The 18,029-nt window shown below is 45.3% G+C and overlaps 1 protein-coding gene across 3 annotated transcripts in view; it reads left to right on the top strand.

Moving 5' to 3' along the window:
• SPIDR (scaffold protein involved in DNA repair) overlaps positions 1–18,029 on the top strand; it is a 787,075-nt gene that overhangs the window by 625,375 nt on the left and 143,671 nt on the right. The gene's annotated exons all lie outside the window — the stretch shown is intronic.

The raw sequence follows: 18,029 nt of genomic DNA on the forward strand, positions 1-18,029 counted from the left end.
GTTGGGAGCAGATTTCTTGACGGATATTATCTATTTTTTTCTGTAAAGTGGGAGGCCAGGTCATCAGCACAAATGTCTGTGATAGGGGCTTGTGCTTTTGGCCTGATGAGGGAGTGAAAAGTGTCAAAAAGTTTCTTGGGGTTGTTGACTAGTGAGTAGATCAGGGTGGTGATAGTAGGTCTGTTTGGCGAGGTGAAGGGCAGCGTTATAGGTTCTTAACATAAATTTGAAGTGGATGAAGTCTTCTGGTGTGCGGGTTTTTCTCCATAGGCGTTCAGCACTCCTGGAGCATCGCTGGAGAAGTTGAGTTTGCGATGTGAGCCTGGGCTGTTTTACTCTGTTTGGAGGTTCTGAGGGTGAGGGGAGCTACTTGGTCAAGGGTGCCTCTAAGAGTGTCATTGTAGTGATGAACAGCCAGATTAGTACAGGAAAGAGAGGAGATTGTGGACAGTGATGAGTGTAGGGAATCTGAAAGTGTCTGAGGTTTAATAGCTTGTAGATTTCTGACTGTGTGGTAGGTAGGAGTGAGCTGGGGTGGGCGAGGATTTGTGAGCGTGAAGGAGAGAATGTTGTGGTCAGAGAGTGGAAGCGGTGAGTTATTTAGGTGGGAGATTGAACAGAGCCGGCAGAAGACCAGATCAAGGGTGTTACCGTCCTTATGTGTCTCAGAGATTGAAAGCTGTGAGAGGCCTAGAGAGGTGGTTAGTGATAGAAGCTGGGATGCAGATGTGGAAGTAGGGCTGTTAATGGGGATGTTGAAGTCTCCCAGGATGAGGGTTGGTAGTTCTGAGGACATGAAGTGCGGCAGCTAGGCTGAAAAGTGGTCAAGGAAGTGGGTGGGTGAGCCTGGGGGCCGGTATATGACCGCTACCCTGAGGGAGAGGGGACAGAAGAGCCTGATGGTGTGGACCTCAAAGGAAGGGAATAAGAGTGATTGGACTGGGGGGATGACCTGGAAAGTGCATTGTGGGGACAGGAGTATGCCGACGCCACCACCTGGTCTGTTTGTGGGTCTCGGGGAGTGAGAGAATTGTAAGCCACCGTAGGAAATGGCAGCAGGGGAGACAGTGTCAGAATCCTGAATCCAGGTTTTAGTGAAGGCCAACAGATTACGAGAGTTGTTCAGAAAGTAGTTGCGTAGGAAAGGAAGCTTGTTACAAGCAGACTGTGGATTCCAGAGGGCACAATTAAAAGATGGAGATGAGGGAGTGCAAGTAATGTTAATAAGATTATTATGGTTTCGATATGAGGTAGGGTAGGGGTTGAGGTTGGGGGATGGTGGACCAGGGTTGGGGGAGATGTCCCCTGAAATCAGTAGGAGTAGGAAGATAAAGAGCAAATAGTGGTTGGAATTGTAAGTAGTTTTTTCTGCGATGTGTTTGGGCAAGATGGGCTGAGGTTTCTCAGGAAGGTGAGGAGTACTGAGGAAACATTGTGTTGAGTCCAGAACTCGGCAGACGGGTGTTCAAGAAATGCCGGAAAATAACCATTATTCCACAGGGGCATTTCAGCCACTATGTCTCCAAATCCAGTTACTCTCTTTAATCTGCCTCCACAATGATCGTGCCAGGCGAAGCAGGGGCAGCAAACGGGGGACATTTATTTTTTCCAATTCTAAGAAGCCCAGCAGACAGCTAACTCGTGCGGCGTGGAGCAAGTGGCTTTCAGAGTTAGGGAGGTGATCATCAGGCATCCACTGGCATATGGCTTTGGCCTGGACGGCCAGATAATACAGAAAAAAGTCTGGTAGCGCTGCCCCACCTTCTCTTTTTGGTCTTTGCAGAGTGGACAGCCTGAGTTTGGGCCTAGCTTTTCCCCATATAAAAGATGTAATTTGAGAGTTAAAATTTAGAAAGAAGGATCGGGGTACTACCACAGCACTGTGCTGAAGAGAGTAGCTGAGTTTAGGAAGCAGTATCAATTTGATTAAATTAATACGTCCGGCTACAGAAAGCGGGAGTTTACTCCAGATTATATGCAAATTGCCTCTTCAGAGAGAAAGAGGACTTTTACTCTACAGCGCCACCTATTGGTAGTAGTGATCCTGCACGGCGAATAAGCCTCCTTACCTTGACAAGCCAGAGCTGGTATGTCACTCTCCACAAGGAGAAACCTTACCCCTTAGACCTTACTCCAGATTAGAAATTTAGCTTTGACCATTTCCAACAATGGGTGTATGTTGAGCCGCAAATCTAACAAACTGCTTCGAGATATGTGAACACCTAGATATTTGAAACTGGGTACAATAGGTAATGAGGAGAGGGCCTCTAGTCGTGACATCGGGGCATGGGAGAGGGGCATCAGGGCAGACTTTTCCCAATTTATATATAAACCAGAATATTTACTGAATTTATTGATAGTGGCTATTACCTGTGCCAATGTGTCCTCCGCGCTACCCATAAAAATCACCATGTCATCAGCGTATAAGACTATGGTGTCTACTCGACCCGCTATTTCTATACCTTCAATATTAGGGGAAGATCTTATACGAATAGCCAATGCCTCGATCGCCAGGGAAAAAAGGGCCGGAGAAAGGGGACAACCCTGACGGGTTCCCCTATGTAATGAAAAGGACTCAGAGATAGAGCTATTTACAATGACGCGAACCTTAGGTTTCATATATAATGAACTAACCCATTTTAGAAACCTGTCGCCAAACCCATATTTCTGTAAACATGCATATAGGAAGGGCCACTCAAGGGAGTCAAAAGCCTTGGCCGCATCCAGCGATGCCAATGCCCATTGATTATCTGGTACCAGGGAGCTATATTGAACCACTGACTGGACTCGTCTAATGTTAATAGAAGTGATTTTACCAGGCATAAAGCCAGTTTGATCAGGATGTATAAGTTCTAATATAATAGAATTCAACCTGGTAGCCAAAATGTTCGTAAAAATCTTATAGTCCACATTCATAATGATATGGGGCGATAAGATCCACAGTCTAATGGGTCCTTCCCCTCTTTTTGAAGTACTATTATGTTAGCTTCATAGAAGGACTCTGGCATAGACCCTCCCTCCCAAATCCCTTGGAACACCATCAACAACAGTGACGCTAATATCTCCCAGTATTTCCTATATAATTCAATGGGAAACCCATCAGGTCCAGGGGCCTTCCCAGACGCCATGTCCGTTATGGCATTCTCTATCTCCTCCAGAGTAAATTTAGCATCCATAAAGGTCCGCTGGGAAGGGCTCAGGGTGGGAAATGTGATATCCGACAGGTATTCCAAACACCCCTGACTATCATTATCATTTCTAAAGTTGTACAGTGATCTATAATAGTTATGGAAGCAGCTCAGTATTTCTTCAGTTGAAGACACCAGAGTACCATCTGAGCTACGGATCTGTAATATTGTGTTAGCAGTGTTGTGCTGATGTACCAAATAGGCCAAGAATTTACTTGCCTGGTTCCCCAGCTCAAAATAAGATTGACGGGCAAAAAATAATTTACGTTTGGACCTGGTGTCTATGTGTTGAGTATATAGTCTTTGAGCAGCCAGCCACTCCACCCTATTGCCACTAGTCTGATCAGATATGTAAGTGGCCTCCGAGTCTCTCAATCGCTGCTCCACCTCATCATCCTCCCTCGATGTCACCCGTTTTATATAAGAGATCGTAGAGGATAAGCAGCCCCTCAAGTATGCCTTAAGGGCATCCCAAAATAAGTTAACATTCCGAGGTTCAGGGTGGGACGAAATGAAGCAATGTAATTGATAGATCGTTCTATCCGGTGATTCTATCAATTTCAGCCAAAAGGGGTTTAATTTCCAAGCCATCTTGTTGCTGAGTGGTCCGTATTTAAGTTTAAGAACGACAGGGCTATGATCTGAAATCCCCCTACTGCCATGTTCTATACTATCTACCCACGTTACTAGACCACTAGATCCAAATATGTAATCTATACGTGACAAGGAGTGCTTAGTGGATGAATGGCAAGTATATTCCCTCTTCTCGGGATGTCACATTCTCCATAAATCCAGCCATCCACTGCACTCCATGAACCGCGATAGTTGGGATATAACCTGTAGGAGAGACTCCCCCCGCCCTTCATCACTCAGTCTCAGCCTGTCAAGACAGTTATTCATGACCTAGTTGAAATCCCCCATGCATATTACATCTGCGTCTGGATAGTTCAGGGCGATACTCATCGCCTTCTGGAGAATAGACATATTGGCTAGAGGGGGGTTGTAAATACATAGAATAACATATTGTCTGGAATTAATAAGTGCATGCACAAATACAAAATGTCCCTCAGGATCCCTTCGGGCCTCCCTGGCTTCCCATCTAACGTCCTTATGTATCAATAGCGAGACCCCCCTTGAATAACTGGTATGAAATGAGTGGATATACCATTGTGCCCACGGTTTCTGCACACACCGAGCAGTATCCCTGGTCAGCTGCGTCTCCACCAAGACCACAATGTGCGGACGGCATTGCCTGATCTGCGAGAATACCTTGATTTTCTTTCGGGGGGTCTTAATGCCCTTCACATTCCAAGTCATACATATTATTTCAGACCCCATTTTTGTCTGTCCGAATATGGCGTATGCTAGTACCCGAGCAGAGATTGGAAACATCACACAGAAGACAGGGTTGCCACTGAATGCGACTACTACCTAAAAAACTATTAAAACTGAAACTATTAAAAAGAAAAAAACAAAACATTAGTCTCGTAGTATAGGAGTTCCACGCCCCTATTGAAAAAAGAATAAGGGGATACCATCACTGAACTCAGTGTCCGGTATTGCTGTTAAACTGGATACCCGCCGAGGAAGCCCCAACTGGGCCTCTAATTGAAGGATTCAAATTGGCAGCAAGTACATTAGGATTCCTTTGCAGGGGATCCCCCATGGGACGGCAGCCACTCAGTCGCCTCCGCTGGATCCGTAAAAAACATAGATGAGCCCCCGTGTACAACCCGGAGCCGAGCCGGGTAGATCATGGAATACACGATGTTCCTCTCTCTGAGCCGCCTCTTAATTTCGATGAATTGTGCCCGTTGCTTCTGAAGTTCCATGGAAAAATCTGGGAAAATGGAAATCACAGCATTATCAAATTTGATGGGGCTTTTTTGCCGTGCGAGACGCAGAATGGTGTCTCTCTCTTTACAGTTGAGACGCGCCAAGAAGGGTCTAGGTGGGGCTCCCGAAGGAAGGGGTTTTGTAGGAACCCTATGCCCTCTTTCGACGGCGAATACTGGAGAAAATTCATCCCCCAGAGAGGCCTTAAGCCAGCCTTCCAGAAATTGCTCAGGATGTTGACCCTCTGAATGCTCCGGAAGTCCAATGACACGAATGTTATTTCTAAGCATCCTGTTCTCCAGATCGTCCGCTTTTTGCTTCCAGGCGTTCATAGAGCCTGCCACCTTTGTCAACTTGACATCCATAGGTGCGATGGTGTCTTCTACCTGGGATACTCTCGTCTCTACTTCCGTAATGCGTCCTCGCATAGCTTGCATGTCGTGTCGAAGTCGCCCCACCTCAGTGTACACTTCTATCTTCTCCGTCAGAGAAGTCCTGGTTAAGGAGATGGCTTGCATTAGCTGTTCAGACGCCTGTTTGAGGGTCAGTTCTTCCTGCTCATTCTCCTCCTCGCCCCCAGGGGGACGGCTTTTTCGCTGAGCTTGTGAAGGATTATTTTTGGGAACCCGTACACTTTCAGAGGGGTCGGGTCTGGCATATTCTTTTAATTTTTCTGCTTCTGATCCTTTAGATCGACTCATATTCAGTGACAGTGCAGCGCCACAGGACAACCAGAGGTGCTGGCTCTGGGGACTTTCCGCCAATTATATGCACAGCAGGGCTTGTAAAGAAAGATATATCACAGAAGCAACTCCTATGTAGGTGGGAGTCACATGGATCAGGAAGGGCAGTGTCTGGTGCTGCAGCAGTGAGGTTTGTCACAGCCGGGGGCGGGGATAGAGACTACAGCCCCCGCAGAGACAGCAGCAGGTGGGGGGTACAAAAGTCCCCACAGAAGTAGCGCCAGCGGCACAGTGAATCTATTAATGAAAGGGAGAAACGCAGGGCCCAATTTTTCAGGGCACTCACCGCGAGTCCCTTGTGTCCTCAGGATGTGAGTCACCGTCCAGTAGCACTGTGGCAGTGGAAGCTGGACGCCACAGCTCTTACTGATAGAGCGCGCGTCTTAAGATGGCCACCGCTCCGTGCAGGCCCTGCCGCCCGCTCCGGCTCCCCCGGATTTCAGCTCACCAGAGCTACCTCACGTCTCCCAGCGGGGTCCACCGGAGTCCCCGGCATCCAGATGTCACAAATGCTGACAGGTGCATTGCAATTATGAGGCCACAGACGCAGGATGGAAGCAGGATTTTCAGGAGCTCTCTGTGTGCCTCCTTCTTCCTTGGCTACATAGCCACGCCCACTCACCTGCACCAATTTTTAAGCCACTTATTTATCTACCTAAACTCCTGCTGTCTTTTTAGTTACACTCATGGTACTGGCAGTATTTCTGAAAACATCTCCTTGGAGGTCCTGGCCTTCAGCTTCTCTCCTAGTTCCCTGTAATCGTTTTTAAGGACCTTCCACCTGCACTGATTGACAGCAAGCTCAGCATTAGTGCCGGCTGTCAGTCAGTTCGGGGGCATGATTACAGCAGCCGGTCTCCATACACAGAGCAGTGACTGAAACTGTGGCGGCACTATCCCTATGACTAGAAGCTGGTAGTTGTCTGAGAGAATAATGTTCATTTCTTCCCACCTGCAGGGATCTCAGTGCCAGCACCTCACAGTGTCGGAAAGCACCTAACCTGCAGAATAACCCCATATCTGCCGGTTGATAGCGTTATTTTACATGACAGGTTCCCTTTAATTTCCGTAGTGCATTACATCATCACTGTCTCCATTAGTATTAGCAAGTATATTAATCTGTAGTAGCATTTATCTGTCTCCACAGTAACAGTCTTTGTTTTGACTCTCCAACCAGTATTAGCACTCGTCAGGACCAGTCCATTTCCCTTCAATGGTGATAGATAAGCGTAGAAAATAAATAATGCTAGCCTATAATTTATTGTTGTTCAGTCTGTTCTGTACTAACTTTTAGGGATAGCAAGGTTTGTTTCAATTTGTTATACGCTTCATGCTCAGTAAATTTCAATGTAGTTTTGTTGGTATACCTGTTTATTGAATTGCAGCTTAAAGAGGTTATATAATCTAAAATAAAAAGTTGGCAATCATTCTAAGATGGGAACGGCCGTGATATATGCAATATGCATACTCCCGTGGAGAAACAGTATAGGCGGCCGTGGAGCAAAGCCGCGCCTATTAGACAGCTACTGCCCAGGAATATGCATACCAGTCTAAAGATGGCATGGCAGAAAGCTAGATCAGCTACATGTTGCTGAGCTGCCCAGGGCACCTAATATGTTTTTGTCCCTAGATGCTTAAAGAAACCATTTTATAAGGTTCACTAGGGGTACCTGAATGCACTTCTTTGTAAACTTGGAAAATTTTGACCCCTTAAATCTGTCAGGATGACACTACATATTATAAACTGATATGGAGAAAACTGCATTGCAATGCCACTCACAGACAACTGTGTGTTAGCAAATTGCTATTGTTCCTTACTTAGTTTATGAGAACTACAGAACAAGTAGCATTTTAATTTCTATACCAATAGAATACCACCTTTTTACAATTTTGGTCCTAGTATGGGACTTGACCATGCGATCTCTTGATCTTTGCTATAGTACACTGCAAATCTTCTGAATTGCAGTGAATTGTGCCTACAACATAACGCTAAAGGAACCCTATCTGGCCCTATGGCAATTGTGGGGCCTATTGCTTCCTTAGCAATGCAATAACATTGCAAGTTCTTGATCTAGTGACAGAGAGAGCCTCAACCACATATATGCTTCAGTCCCTGTTGACTAAACTCAAGTACTTAGATTCCATGGTTGCGATATGAGTTAGGACAAGATTAGTTTTATATTTCAACTTTGCAGTTGCAGCAGAGGGTAATAGTAATATGCAGATGGTACTTGCTGTACAGTGGCAGATGGCCTGGTTCCTGTCCTCTGACTATATGACCAGTGGCTTAATATCCTTTATGTCACTCTCATAGGTGTATTTTATCACTATTTTGCTTTACTATTTACAAGGTTAAAGTACTGTATATACTCAAGTATAAGCAGACCCGAGTATAAGCACCTAATTTTGACACTGGAAACCGGGTAAGCTTATTGACTCGAGTATAAGCCGGGTGTGCATTGCCCCCTCGTCCCTGTCCTGCTATGTATTGCCACCCCATCCTATCCTGCTATGTTTGGCTCCCCCCATCCTTTCCTGCTATGTGTGGCTCCCCCCATCCTGTCCTTTTATTCGTGGCTCCACCCGTCCTGTCCTGCTATGTGTGGCTCCCCTCATCCTGTCCTGGTATGTGTAGCTCCCCCGTCCAGTCCTGCTAAGTGAGACTCCCCCCGTCCTGTCCTATGTGTGGCTCCCCCCATCCTGTCCTGCTATGTGTGGCTCCCCCCATCCTGTCCTGCTATATGTGGTTCCACCTATCCTGTCCTGCTATGTGTGGCTCCCCTCATCCTGTCCTGGTATGTGTAGCTCCCCCCATCCTGTCCTGCAAAGTGAGACCCCCCATCCTGTCCTGCTATGTGTGGCTCCCCCGTCCTTTCCTGCTATGTGTGGCTCCCCCCGTCCTGTCCTACTATTTGTGGCTCCCCCCGTCCTGTCCTGCTATGTGTCGCTCCCCTGTTGTATGCATGGCTCCCTCGGTCCCGTCGTTGTATGCATGGCTCACCCTCCCAATGTATGCATGGCTCACCCACCCCGTCCCATCGTTGTATGCATGGCTCACACCCCCCTACTCACCCTCCTCACGCCATCACTGCATCTCTGTTTTCCCGGTGTGGCAGCTCTCCTCTTCTGAGCGGTCACGTGGTACCGCTCATTAAGGTAATGATTATGCGCTCCACACCTATGGGATTGGAGAGCAGTGCATGTTCATTACCTTAATGAGCAGTACCACGTGACCTCTCAGCACAGGAGGTGCTGCCTTGACAGAGATGCAGCGATGGTGCAAGGAGGGTGAGTGTGATGTCTTCTGGAAGCTGGTGGCTGCAGCTGTCACTGTGCCACTGCTCCGCCGCTTCCCCCGGCGGCTTTCTGGACAATGACTCATGTATAAGTCGAAGGGGCGTTTTCAGCACACAAAAAAAGTGTTGAAAATCTCGGCTTATACATGAGTATATACGGGTAGTTGCTTACTACTTGAAAAGCCCCTTTTTAACTGTTCCAATGATGTTGGTGCCTGGTCTCCTGGGGCTCATGTGACATTGTTATGCCAAGTAAGCACTGTAGAAAATCAACGCTCACTGATGGGCAGAAGGTATCTTACGAACGTCAGACGAAACTCACACATGCAGTAGTAGTATGAGAACTGCAGTATATCAAGGCCACTGATTGGCTGTAGTGCTTGCTTGGTATAAGAATGTTACACGAGTACCAAGAGACCTACTGTCAACAGTGCTAGAACCGCACTAGTGTAAGAGAAATTGTAATGCTGCGGTCTGCAAAGACGGGCTGCATGTCAGTCTCCGCATGTGAGCTGCAGGCGTCTGTGGACGCATGGTGGGCAATGGATTTCTTGAAATCTCATCCACTGTGCTGTAACATCTGGTCGCTGCACAAGTACGCAGTGTCCAACCTGCAGCATTTACTGATCGTCTGCACATACCCTTAAACTAGTAATGGAATATGAATAGAGATAAAAAGTATAGAGTTGTCTTGGACTTATCTTACTTCGGACCAATTTTTGGTTTTAATCTACAAAGTCTGATGCAAATTACACCCATACGGATATTCTAAACGCCTTCTATGAGACAAAGCAAAGAGTCAGTCTGTAAATAAGCTTCCACTCTAAGGGGCTCATTCATATGGACGATTTTCATGTGCGAGTGCTCTCCATGGTTTTCACAGATGGCATTCGAACCTGTGATAGTCTATGGTGCTGTGCACATATGCGATTTTTTTTTTACTCAGACCAGGTAATCTGAAATGATCAGAGACATGTCCCATTTTGATTAGAGGGTCGGATCAAAATCAACAATTCAAGTCTATGGATCCGTGAAAAAAATCTGACCGCACTCGAATGTCTTCCAAGTGCTGTCAAATTTTTACAGACTGTGAGAAAGAAGGTAGAGTAACTTTTTGTACTAGAAAAACTGACTGACATTCGGATCAAACTCTGATCAACGTCTGATCAGAATAATGAGTGGAAAAATTGATATCTGAATGAGCCCTAAGGTATAGAGGTATGTCTTGCTAGTCGCATCTAATTTTGCTGGCTAAGTAAGGATACTAACTCGTCAGCTCCAATATACAAGGGGTAATTTGTGAGTAAGCTGGCACTGTGATATGCCATAGATGCTTGGGAGAGAATAACTGATATTGGATAGCTATAGAGTTTTGAAATTCTCACAATGTCTCTAAAAGTCACATAATAATAAGAGCCTTTGGCTTCTGGTCTCACTTCTTATTTGCTAATAAACCAAAACTCAGGTCCCTGTCATTAGTTACATTTCCTGAAGCAACTGAATAATATCATTGCAAAATAGTATAACTAGCAAAAGATAAATATGATAAATACATAAGTATTGTGGGACTTATTTGCAGGCCAATGCTATAGTTTTGACTCAACAAATTTGAATTGTGTATTTTTTTGTGCTCTAGAACAGTGCAAGGGTTAATTCTGACTCCTTAACATAAAAGACAAATTGCTACAGGACTGATATGGAAAAGTTTCCTATCAATGGCAGCAGAAGAGAAAGATAAACAGGATTAACTGTTTACTAAGAGCTGGGACAAGTCTGGTTGTTTTTGAGTCAAAGAAGAACAAAATGTACTGTTGTATCTGGTTTCAAGAGCATGCTGTTTATCATCCAGCCTGTGCTGTGGTTGGTAGAGCAGAGCTCCCCACCCACCCTCAGTCTTGTCAGCTCTCCCACAGAGGCCTCCCTTCAATATGACAGATGACAGTGAGTTAATGGGAGAGAGAGATCTGCCCTCTGTGATCTTTTATTGCCTGTGACAAGCTGACATATTGACCCAGAGAGAGAAAAAAAAAAGGGAGAGGTAGAGTGGGCGGAATAGAGGAAAAGTGATTTTGATTCCTGGAATTGTGCTAGAACTTTGACCACACTGCTTGTAAACACTGCCCATGTGCTCGCTGTGACTCTGTGTCATCAGCTCCTACTCTGCACAACCAATGAATGGGAGAGCAGCACATAAACAAGAGGGAGGGAATAGGAATGGGAACATGCCTGATCCCAGCCCCAGCTATTCTCAGTCACACTGCTCTACACAGATACTACGTTTTTTTTCTACTATGTTTATATGTTTGTTTATACTTTTTGTTTGGTTGCTTTTACGGTTTCTGCTGTCACGTGATCCATACAACACCAGTGTATTTTCAAAGTGTTCTTGACAGATACCGGGACCACACGGCATGATCTGTTGCAATGCACAGGAGCACAGTGTTCATTTGAATGAAATTGGTTTTGTGATTTTTCCTTTTTATTTACATACATATAATCTTTGTAAATACATGTATTCTGTTACTATTGATAGCCTTGTCCAAATCACAGGATAAAATATTTAGAAAATAAATATACTTCTCTGTGACTAGGAAGCTCCAGCTTGTTATGTGCATACTAAGCCTACCCTGAATTTTTAGACTTTGGCGCTTTATATGCCAAGTCTGACCCTAGTTGTTTTTTTTGTTTTTTTTAAAGACATTAGGTATCCTTAAAGGGATATCCGGTCTGCTAATAAAAGTCTGCAGTTACTCCGTGCACACCTCTCCGGTATTGCTGGCGAGAGCAGGCAGTCAGGTGACTACAAGTATACGATTTGAATGCTTGCGACTAGATGTGCTTGGAATCATTCAATTGCCTTGTAGTAAGCTAGGCCGAGCACAGCTAATTGGCACGTGACCGTTTGCAAATCGAATATTTGCAGTCACTTGATTACCTGATGTTGCCAGCATGACCAGAGATTCCAGGAAGCATGCGGTGGGCACCTCTGTTGGGATTCAGAAGTCTGCAGTCACATATAGTAACTGCAGATGCAGACTTTTATTAGAAGATCAGACATCCCCTTTAAGTCTTACCAGAATTTATTGGAATGTAATACAGAGTTCAATGTAAATGACAGAATTCATATTTCTACAGTTTAAAAAAAAAGGTATCCGTTTAAAAGAATAAGTCACAAAACATTACCGATCCTGTACATCCAATCTTTTATGCCAGTATGTCGTAAAAAGCTTTTGAAAAGTCGCATAATTTTGATACAACTAATGGCTGTGCTAAAATGATGTGATTTTTGGCGTTCTCACACCATTTTCTCCAAGCTTCGATAAAGTGGGAGGCGCAAAGGTAGGATGGGGACATGGCAAATGCTACTACTCAAAGCATTGATGAGCGCCAGCATTCCCTACTCTGTAAGTCTTATCCCATTAAGGACTAGAGTAGGACTTGTGGCGAGGTGCACACAGAGGTGAACGTCACTCTTCACGCGGCTTCGGAGTCCTGAAGAGGAGTACGTCTCCTCATGAATTAGTAGCGTCTGACTCTAGCACATCTCATCAATATCAGCGTGACAAACGCCGTTCTTGGTGAATTAGTTCCTACATTTCTAAAAGTGTCGACAATTTTAGCCACCACCGGATATAAAGGGGTCTGCGATGCAAGAAACATTATAAAAGTTGTAAGCACAGCAGGGTTGTTTGGAGAGGCTATAAAGCGTTCACGTGTAGGGAGCACTTGGGAGAGGAAGCTATCCATCTAATGTGACCGCCCTCTTGTTCCTAGCCAGCTTCAGTATGAGCATTGTACCTAAGCTGTGGATCCGTTGAGAAAAAAATGGTGGCTCAGTGTTTAACACTGTCACCTTGCAGCAATAGGATACTTTGTTCAAATGAAAACATTAGCACAGAGGTTGCATGTTTTCCCTGTGATTTGTGTGGGTTTCTACCAATACACCAAAATGCATAATGAGGAGTTATTTGTCCTCCTATACAATTGGCTGTAGTGACCAATACAAGCAAAATGCTGCAGAGTATGTTGGTGATTTATAGTAAAGTTTTTCGCCATGTAAGAAGGACTGTAAAATATATATTGGACACGCTGGCTAGAGAAGTCATCTTCAGGGCTACTTGTCGGCCCTATTTGTTGAATTCTCTAAATGAATGCTACAGATAGTATATTGTAGACTATGTTCTCTGTATACATTATTGCCATCTGGCATGTATTAATTAGTTGCGTATGGCTTCTTGCACTTTCATTTTTCATGTCTGTCCTATTCTATACCGTATATCACATATGCTCTGTGTACATGACATTGTGATGTTTCTCTTCTGTCATTCTAATTCCTGCACTATCCCTGCATCCTCTTCACTCCCACTTTGGTGACAGTAAAAGTAGATTATGCAATATCCCTGCTTTCAAAATCTTAACTAAGATGTAAATATTTATCAATTAACGCTAACACAAGACAGGCTGGATTAAAGACTTGAGACGAAAACATATCCTGTTGATCCTTCCCGAAGCATATGTCACTGGCAGCACGGGTTACTTTTTAAGGTCTTTTTTATGGTTTGGAATTTTCTACATTTTGTGATTTGTGTGGCAGTCTCTTCTTAAAGCAGGATAAGGATGTTAATAGTAAGCAATTTACTCAAGGAATTTGGTAGACAGGATTGGCTGTAAGTATGAATGCGTACTCCTTGAAGTTCATCTCTTCCTGTCCTGCTGGTGCTATAGTGATGATGATGATGGGTTAAAGCTGCACCTTAAAACTTGAGCCAACATGTTGAACGGGAGTGTCAGCTGTGCGTGTGTCTGTGTGCCCTGGGTGCTCTGTAGGAGTGCACCTTAGAACAAGATAAGAGAAACCCCCTGAGGGTCAGAGAGTATCAGTACAACCCTAGTGAACCTTGCTGGGCTGTGGTAAAAGCTTGTACCAGCACTGTGGGGACATGTGGTCCCAGTGCAGCTTAGCAGCATGTGTAAACCAGAAGCTCCAAACTTCTTACACGCACAGGAGCTCATGATCACAAATACTTTGGTGTCTCTATACATTTCTTTATTCTATTTAATGGAGTAGTGTTACAACTTCACATTGGTAGGCCATGTGTGTTACAAAACCATCATATGACTATCTAAAATGGGGGGGGTGAGATTTATTTTCCAAAATCTTCCAGCTGCAACATATAAATACAAAAATATGTGTACATGATGTTTCATTGGAAATCCACAATGATTCAGTTTTTTTGATGAATTGATTGATGTGTCCTTCCTGCACGCACGCTAATGTTTTCCAACTATTCTATATATTCATCGAACAAACAGGCAACATGTAAAAGATCAAAGTAAAGTATATACCGGTAGTGAAATTATAGCAAAGGCTTATAGTACCTTTACCTTTATTAAAGATATGTTCGGGAAAGCTTTAGCTGTAATTCTCGAATATACATTCTACGTTTACATCGAGAGATGGATAATAGCACATGTCAGAGCAAAGGAGAATCTATATAATAATACTAGATAGCTGAAGTCCACCGTTTTGCTTTGTCCAAAATAAAGGATGAACACTCCTGCATTTAGGTGGGCCATTTTAGCCCTGTTTCAGCTGGCATGCTATAGTCATAGCCATGCATGTGAGGCTAAATTCTTTGCATTTGTTCCTGCAGCAGCAAGAAGGTTATAAACTATTTACAGACACCTCTAGCCCCTGGCCAACAACGTTCACATTGTCATATACACAATCTTGTGTAAACTCAGGATGTGCTGCTGAAAACATGCAAACCGTACGGAGACCGAACAATCTTAATAATACTCTCCTACATTTTGATGTCTGCGGAATAACACCTGATATTTGTAAATTTTAGCGCACTGAATTGAAATATCAAATCTGTTTATTCCAGTAGGATCCTTTTTTCACAAAAAAAAATGTTGGTCTTATTTTCAGTAACTGCACAATTCAGGTTACGTTGATCGTGTCAGAGAAGGGCAACATAGCGCATCATAGGCACCCACATAGAGTGTGCAGAATATGTGTTGAACATTTTAGATCACAGAGAAAAAGTCTCAGCTTTAAGGCCCCGTCACACACAGCGATCTCGCTAGCGAGATCCCTGATTTTGTGACACCACAGCGATCTCGCCACCGAGATCGCTGTGTGTGACGGGGATCTTCGACCGGCCCCCCTGCCAGTTATCGCTGATCGTGCAGCATCGGCCAGAGCCGTTTTTCGATCGCTGGTCTCCCGCTGCCCAGCACGTGATCGCTGGACGTTGGTTTCTAATGTAAACATCGGGTATCCAGGAGCCGCGTGACTCCTGGATACCCGCTGTTTACCTTGGAAACCGGCGTACACACTGGTTTCCAAGGTAAACATCGGGTATCCAGGAGTCGCGCGGCTCTTATATACCTGATGTTTACCTTGGAAACCAGCGTGTACGCCGTTTTCCAAGGTAAATAGCGGGTATCCAGGAGTCGCGCGGCTCCTTGATACCCAATGTTTACATTAGAAACCAGCGTCCAGCGTCGCTGGTCCTGATCGCTGGGGCTGTCTTGTGACAGCTCACCAGCGATCAGCCTAACGATGTCCCAGCGATCCCATGATGTCGGATCGTTGGTGGGATCGCTGGGACATTGTTTCTGTGTAACGGGGGCTTTAGTGTTACATTGATGTGGCGAGAACCTTAAAACCATGTTGATATCTACTACTTTGCATGATAAAGGTGATTGGCTTTACAACAAAGACAAGACATTCAATTGAGTATGCAAATCATGCCTCAGCTCTAAGGGTCCCATCTCACTAAACAATGCACCAGTGATCTCGACAACGATATGACCTTGTCAGGATTGCTGTGCCTCGCTACATGATCGCTGGTGAGCTGTCAAACAGGCAGACTCACCAGTGATCAGGACCAGCGAGGACGCTGGTATCCAAGGTAAACATCGGGTAACTAAGCACGCACGTCACTTAGTTACCTGCTGTTTACCTTGGATACCAGCTCCCAGCGCCAGCACACAGGTATCCAAGGTACACAGCGGGTAACTAAGCGACGCGCGCGCTTAGTTACCCAATATTTACCTTGGTTACCAGCTCCCAGCGTCTACTTACAGCGCTGGGAGCTCGCTGATCATTGGTCTCCCGCTGCCACACGCATCAATGGGTGCTGGCCAGCGGGAGACCAACGATCAAAAAATGGCCCAGGACATGGTTGCATGATCAGCGATACCCGTGGGGGGACCGGTCGCTGATGCATGTCAAACACAGCGATCTCGCTAGCGATCTCGCTGTGTGTGACGGGGTCTTAAGACTGGTTGCACCCTTTTGATGAAGTCCATGTTCCAACATCTCTATATTGGAAAGTTTGAATGAGGATTAATTCTGTTTAAAGGATCCAGTAATTTTTTGGCCTCAGGAGTTGATGTCAGAGAGTGTTGCTGTCGAGTGTTGAGTTGATGTCACTCAAGCAGAGGTAAATGATCTTGTATTGGATCTTGATCTACCAAAGTCATCAACAGAGTTACTGGGTTCAAGGGTGAAGGAAAAGCTGGGTTAGGCCAGGGTCACACTTGCATGTGCAATGCGAGAAACTCGCATATTAATACCCGGCACTGCCGCCGGCACTCGGGACCGGAGCACATGTATTTCTATGCAGCCGCACACTCCGGTCCGAGTGCCGGGTATTGATGTGAGAGACTTGCGCAAGTTTCTCACATTGCACACGCAAGTGTGACCCCGGCCTTAAGCTGCATTTCCTTCATAGCCATTAGAAATACTTCCCCTCAATTCTTAGATATAGGAGTGAACAGGAAATCTGTTAGCAGGTTTGTGCTATACTATGAGAGCAGAATGGTGTTGGGACAGAGAGCCTGATTCCAGGGATATATCATTTACTGGACTGCTTGGTGTAATTTTTCCAGAATCCCTGTTTTGTCTGCTGTAGATGTAGCAATGGTCAGAATGGTGAGCTCTGTTTAACCCTGCCTACACGCCTGATTGGCAGCTCCCTGTGTACACTGAGCATTGTGAGCAGAATGCCAATCAGTGATGTGGCGGGGTTACACAGATAAGATGTTCTTGCATGCATGTGAAGCTTAGGCTAGTTTCACTTTAGCGTTTCACTGACCTGCGTTGGTCTGCGCACGGCCTCCAGGACGCTCCGCCTATGGGCACATGACGCTGCATGCGACCTGCGTACCCTATCTTTAGCATTGGGTACGCAGGCTGTGCGCAGGTATGCGTTTGCCGGTGCATGCGTCCTTTTGACGGTGCGCCGACCTGCGCTAAATGCACCTGCGCTAAAGAAATCTCCCTACCCTCTTTCTGCCCCAATCCCAAAAACAAAACGGAAGAGGCATTGTACACTATAGACCTAAAAAGATGCCTGGTCCAATATTTAAAAACCACGAGGGAGTTTAGGAAGGATAGGGCTCTGTTAGTCTGTTTTCAGGGTCCTCGGAAGGGTCAGAAAGCATCGAAGGCCACACTGGCGAGGTGGATAAGAGAAGCCATCACCCTATCCTACTCTTGAGGGGCGGCCATACCAGAGGACGTGAGGGCCCAATCAACCAGGGCAGTGGCATCATCCTGGGCAGAGAAAGCCGGCGCTTCAATAGATCAGATATGTAGAGCTGCCACTTGGTCTTCCCCCTCTACATTTTTCAAACATTACCGTCTAGACTTGACCTCCTCTTCACATCTCACCTTTGGGAAAAGGGTTCTGGAGGCGGTGGTCCCTCCCTAGATGTACTATCTTTGTAATTCTCTCCGTGGTGCCGTCATGGGGGAAAGAGAAAATTGTGGTTACTTACCGATAATGGTATTTCTCTGATAATAATAATAATAATAATAAATTTTATTTTTATAGCGCCGACATATTCCGCAGCACTTTACATTTCAGAGGGGATTTGTACAGACAATAGACATTACAGCATAACAATAATCACATACAGTAGATTATAACAAATACCAAGAGGAGTGAGGG

Source organism: Dendrobates tinctorius, unplaced genomic scaffold, assembly GCF_039654945.1.
Source record: "Dendrobates tinctorius isolate UK_male_01 unplaced genomic scaffold, ASM3965494v1 ptg000081l, whole genome shotgun sequence".
Lineage (NCBI taxonomy): Eukaryota > Metazoa > Chordata > Amphibia > Anura > Dendrobatidae > Dendrobates > Dendrobates tinctorius.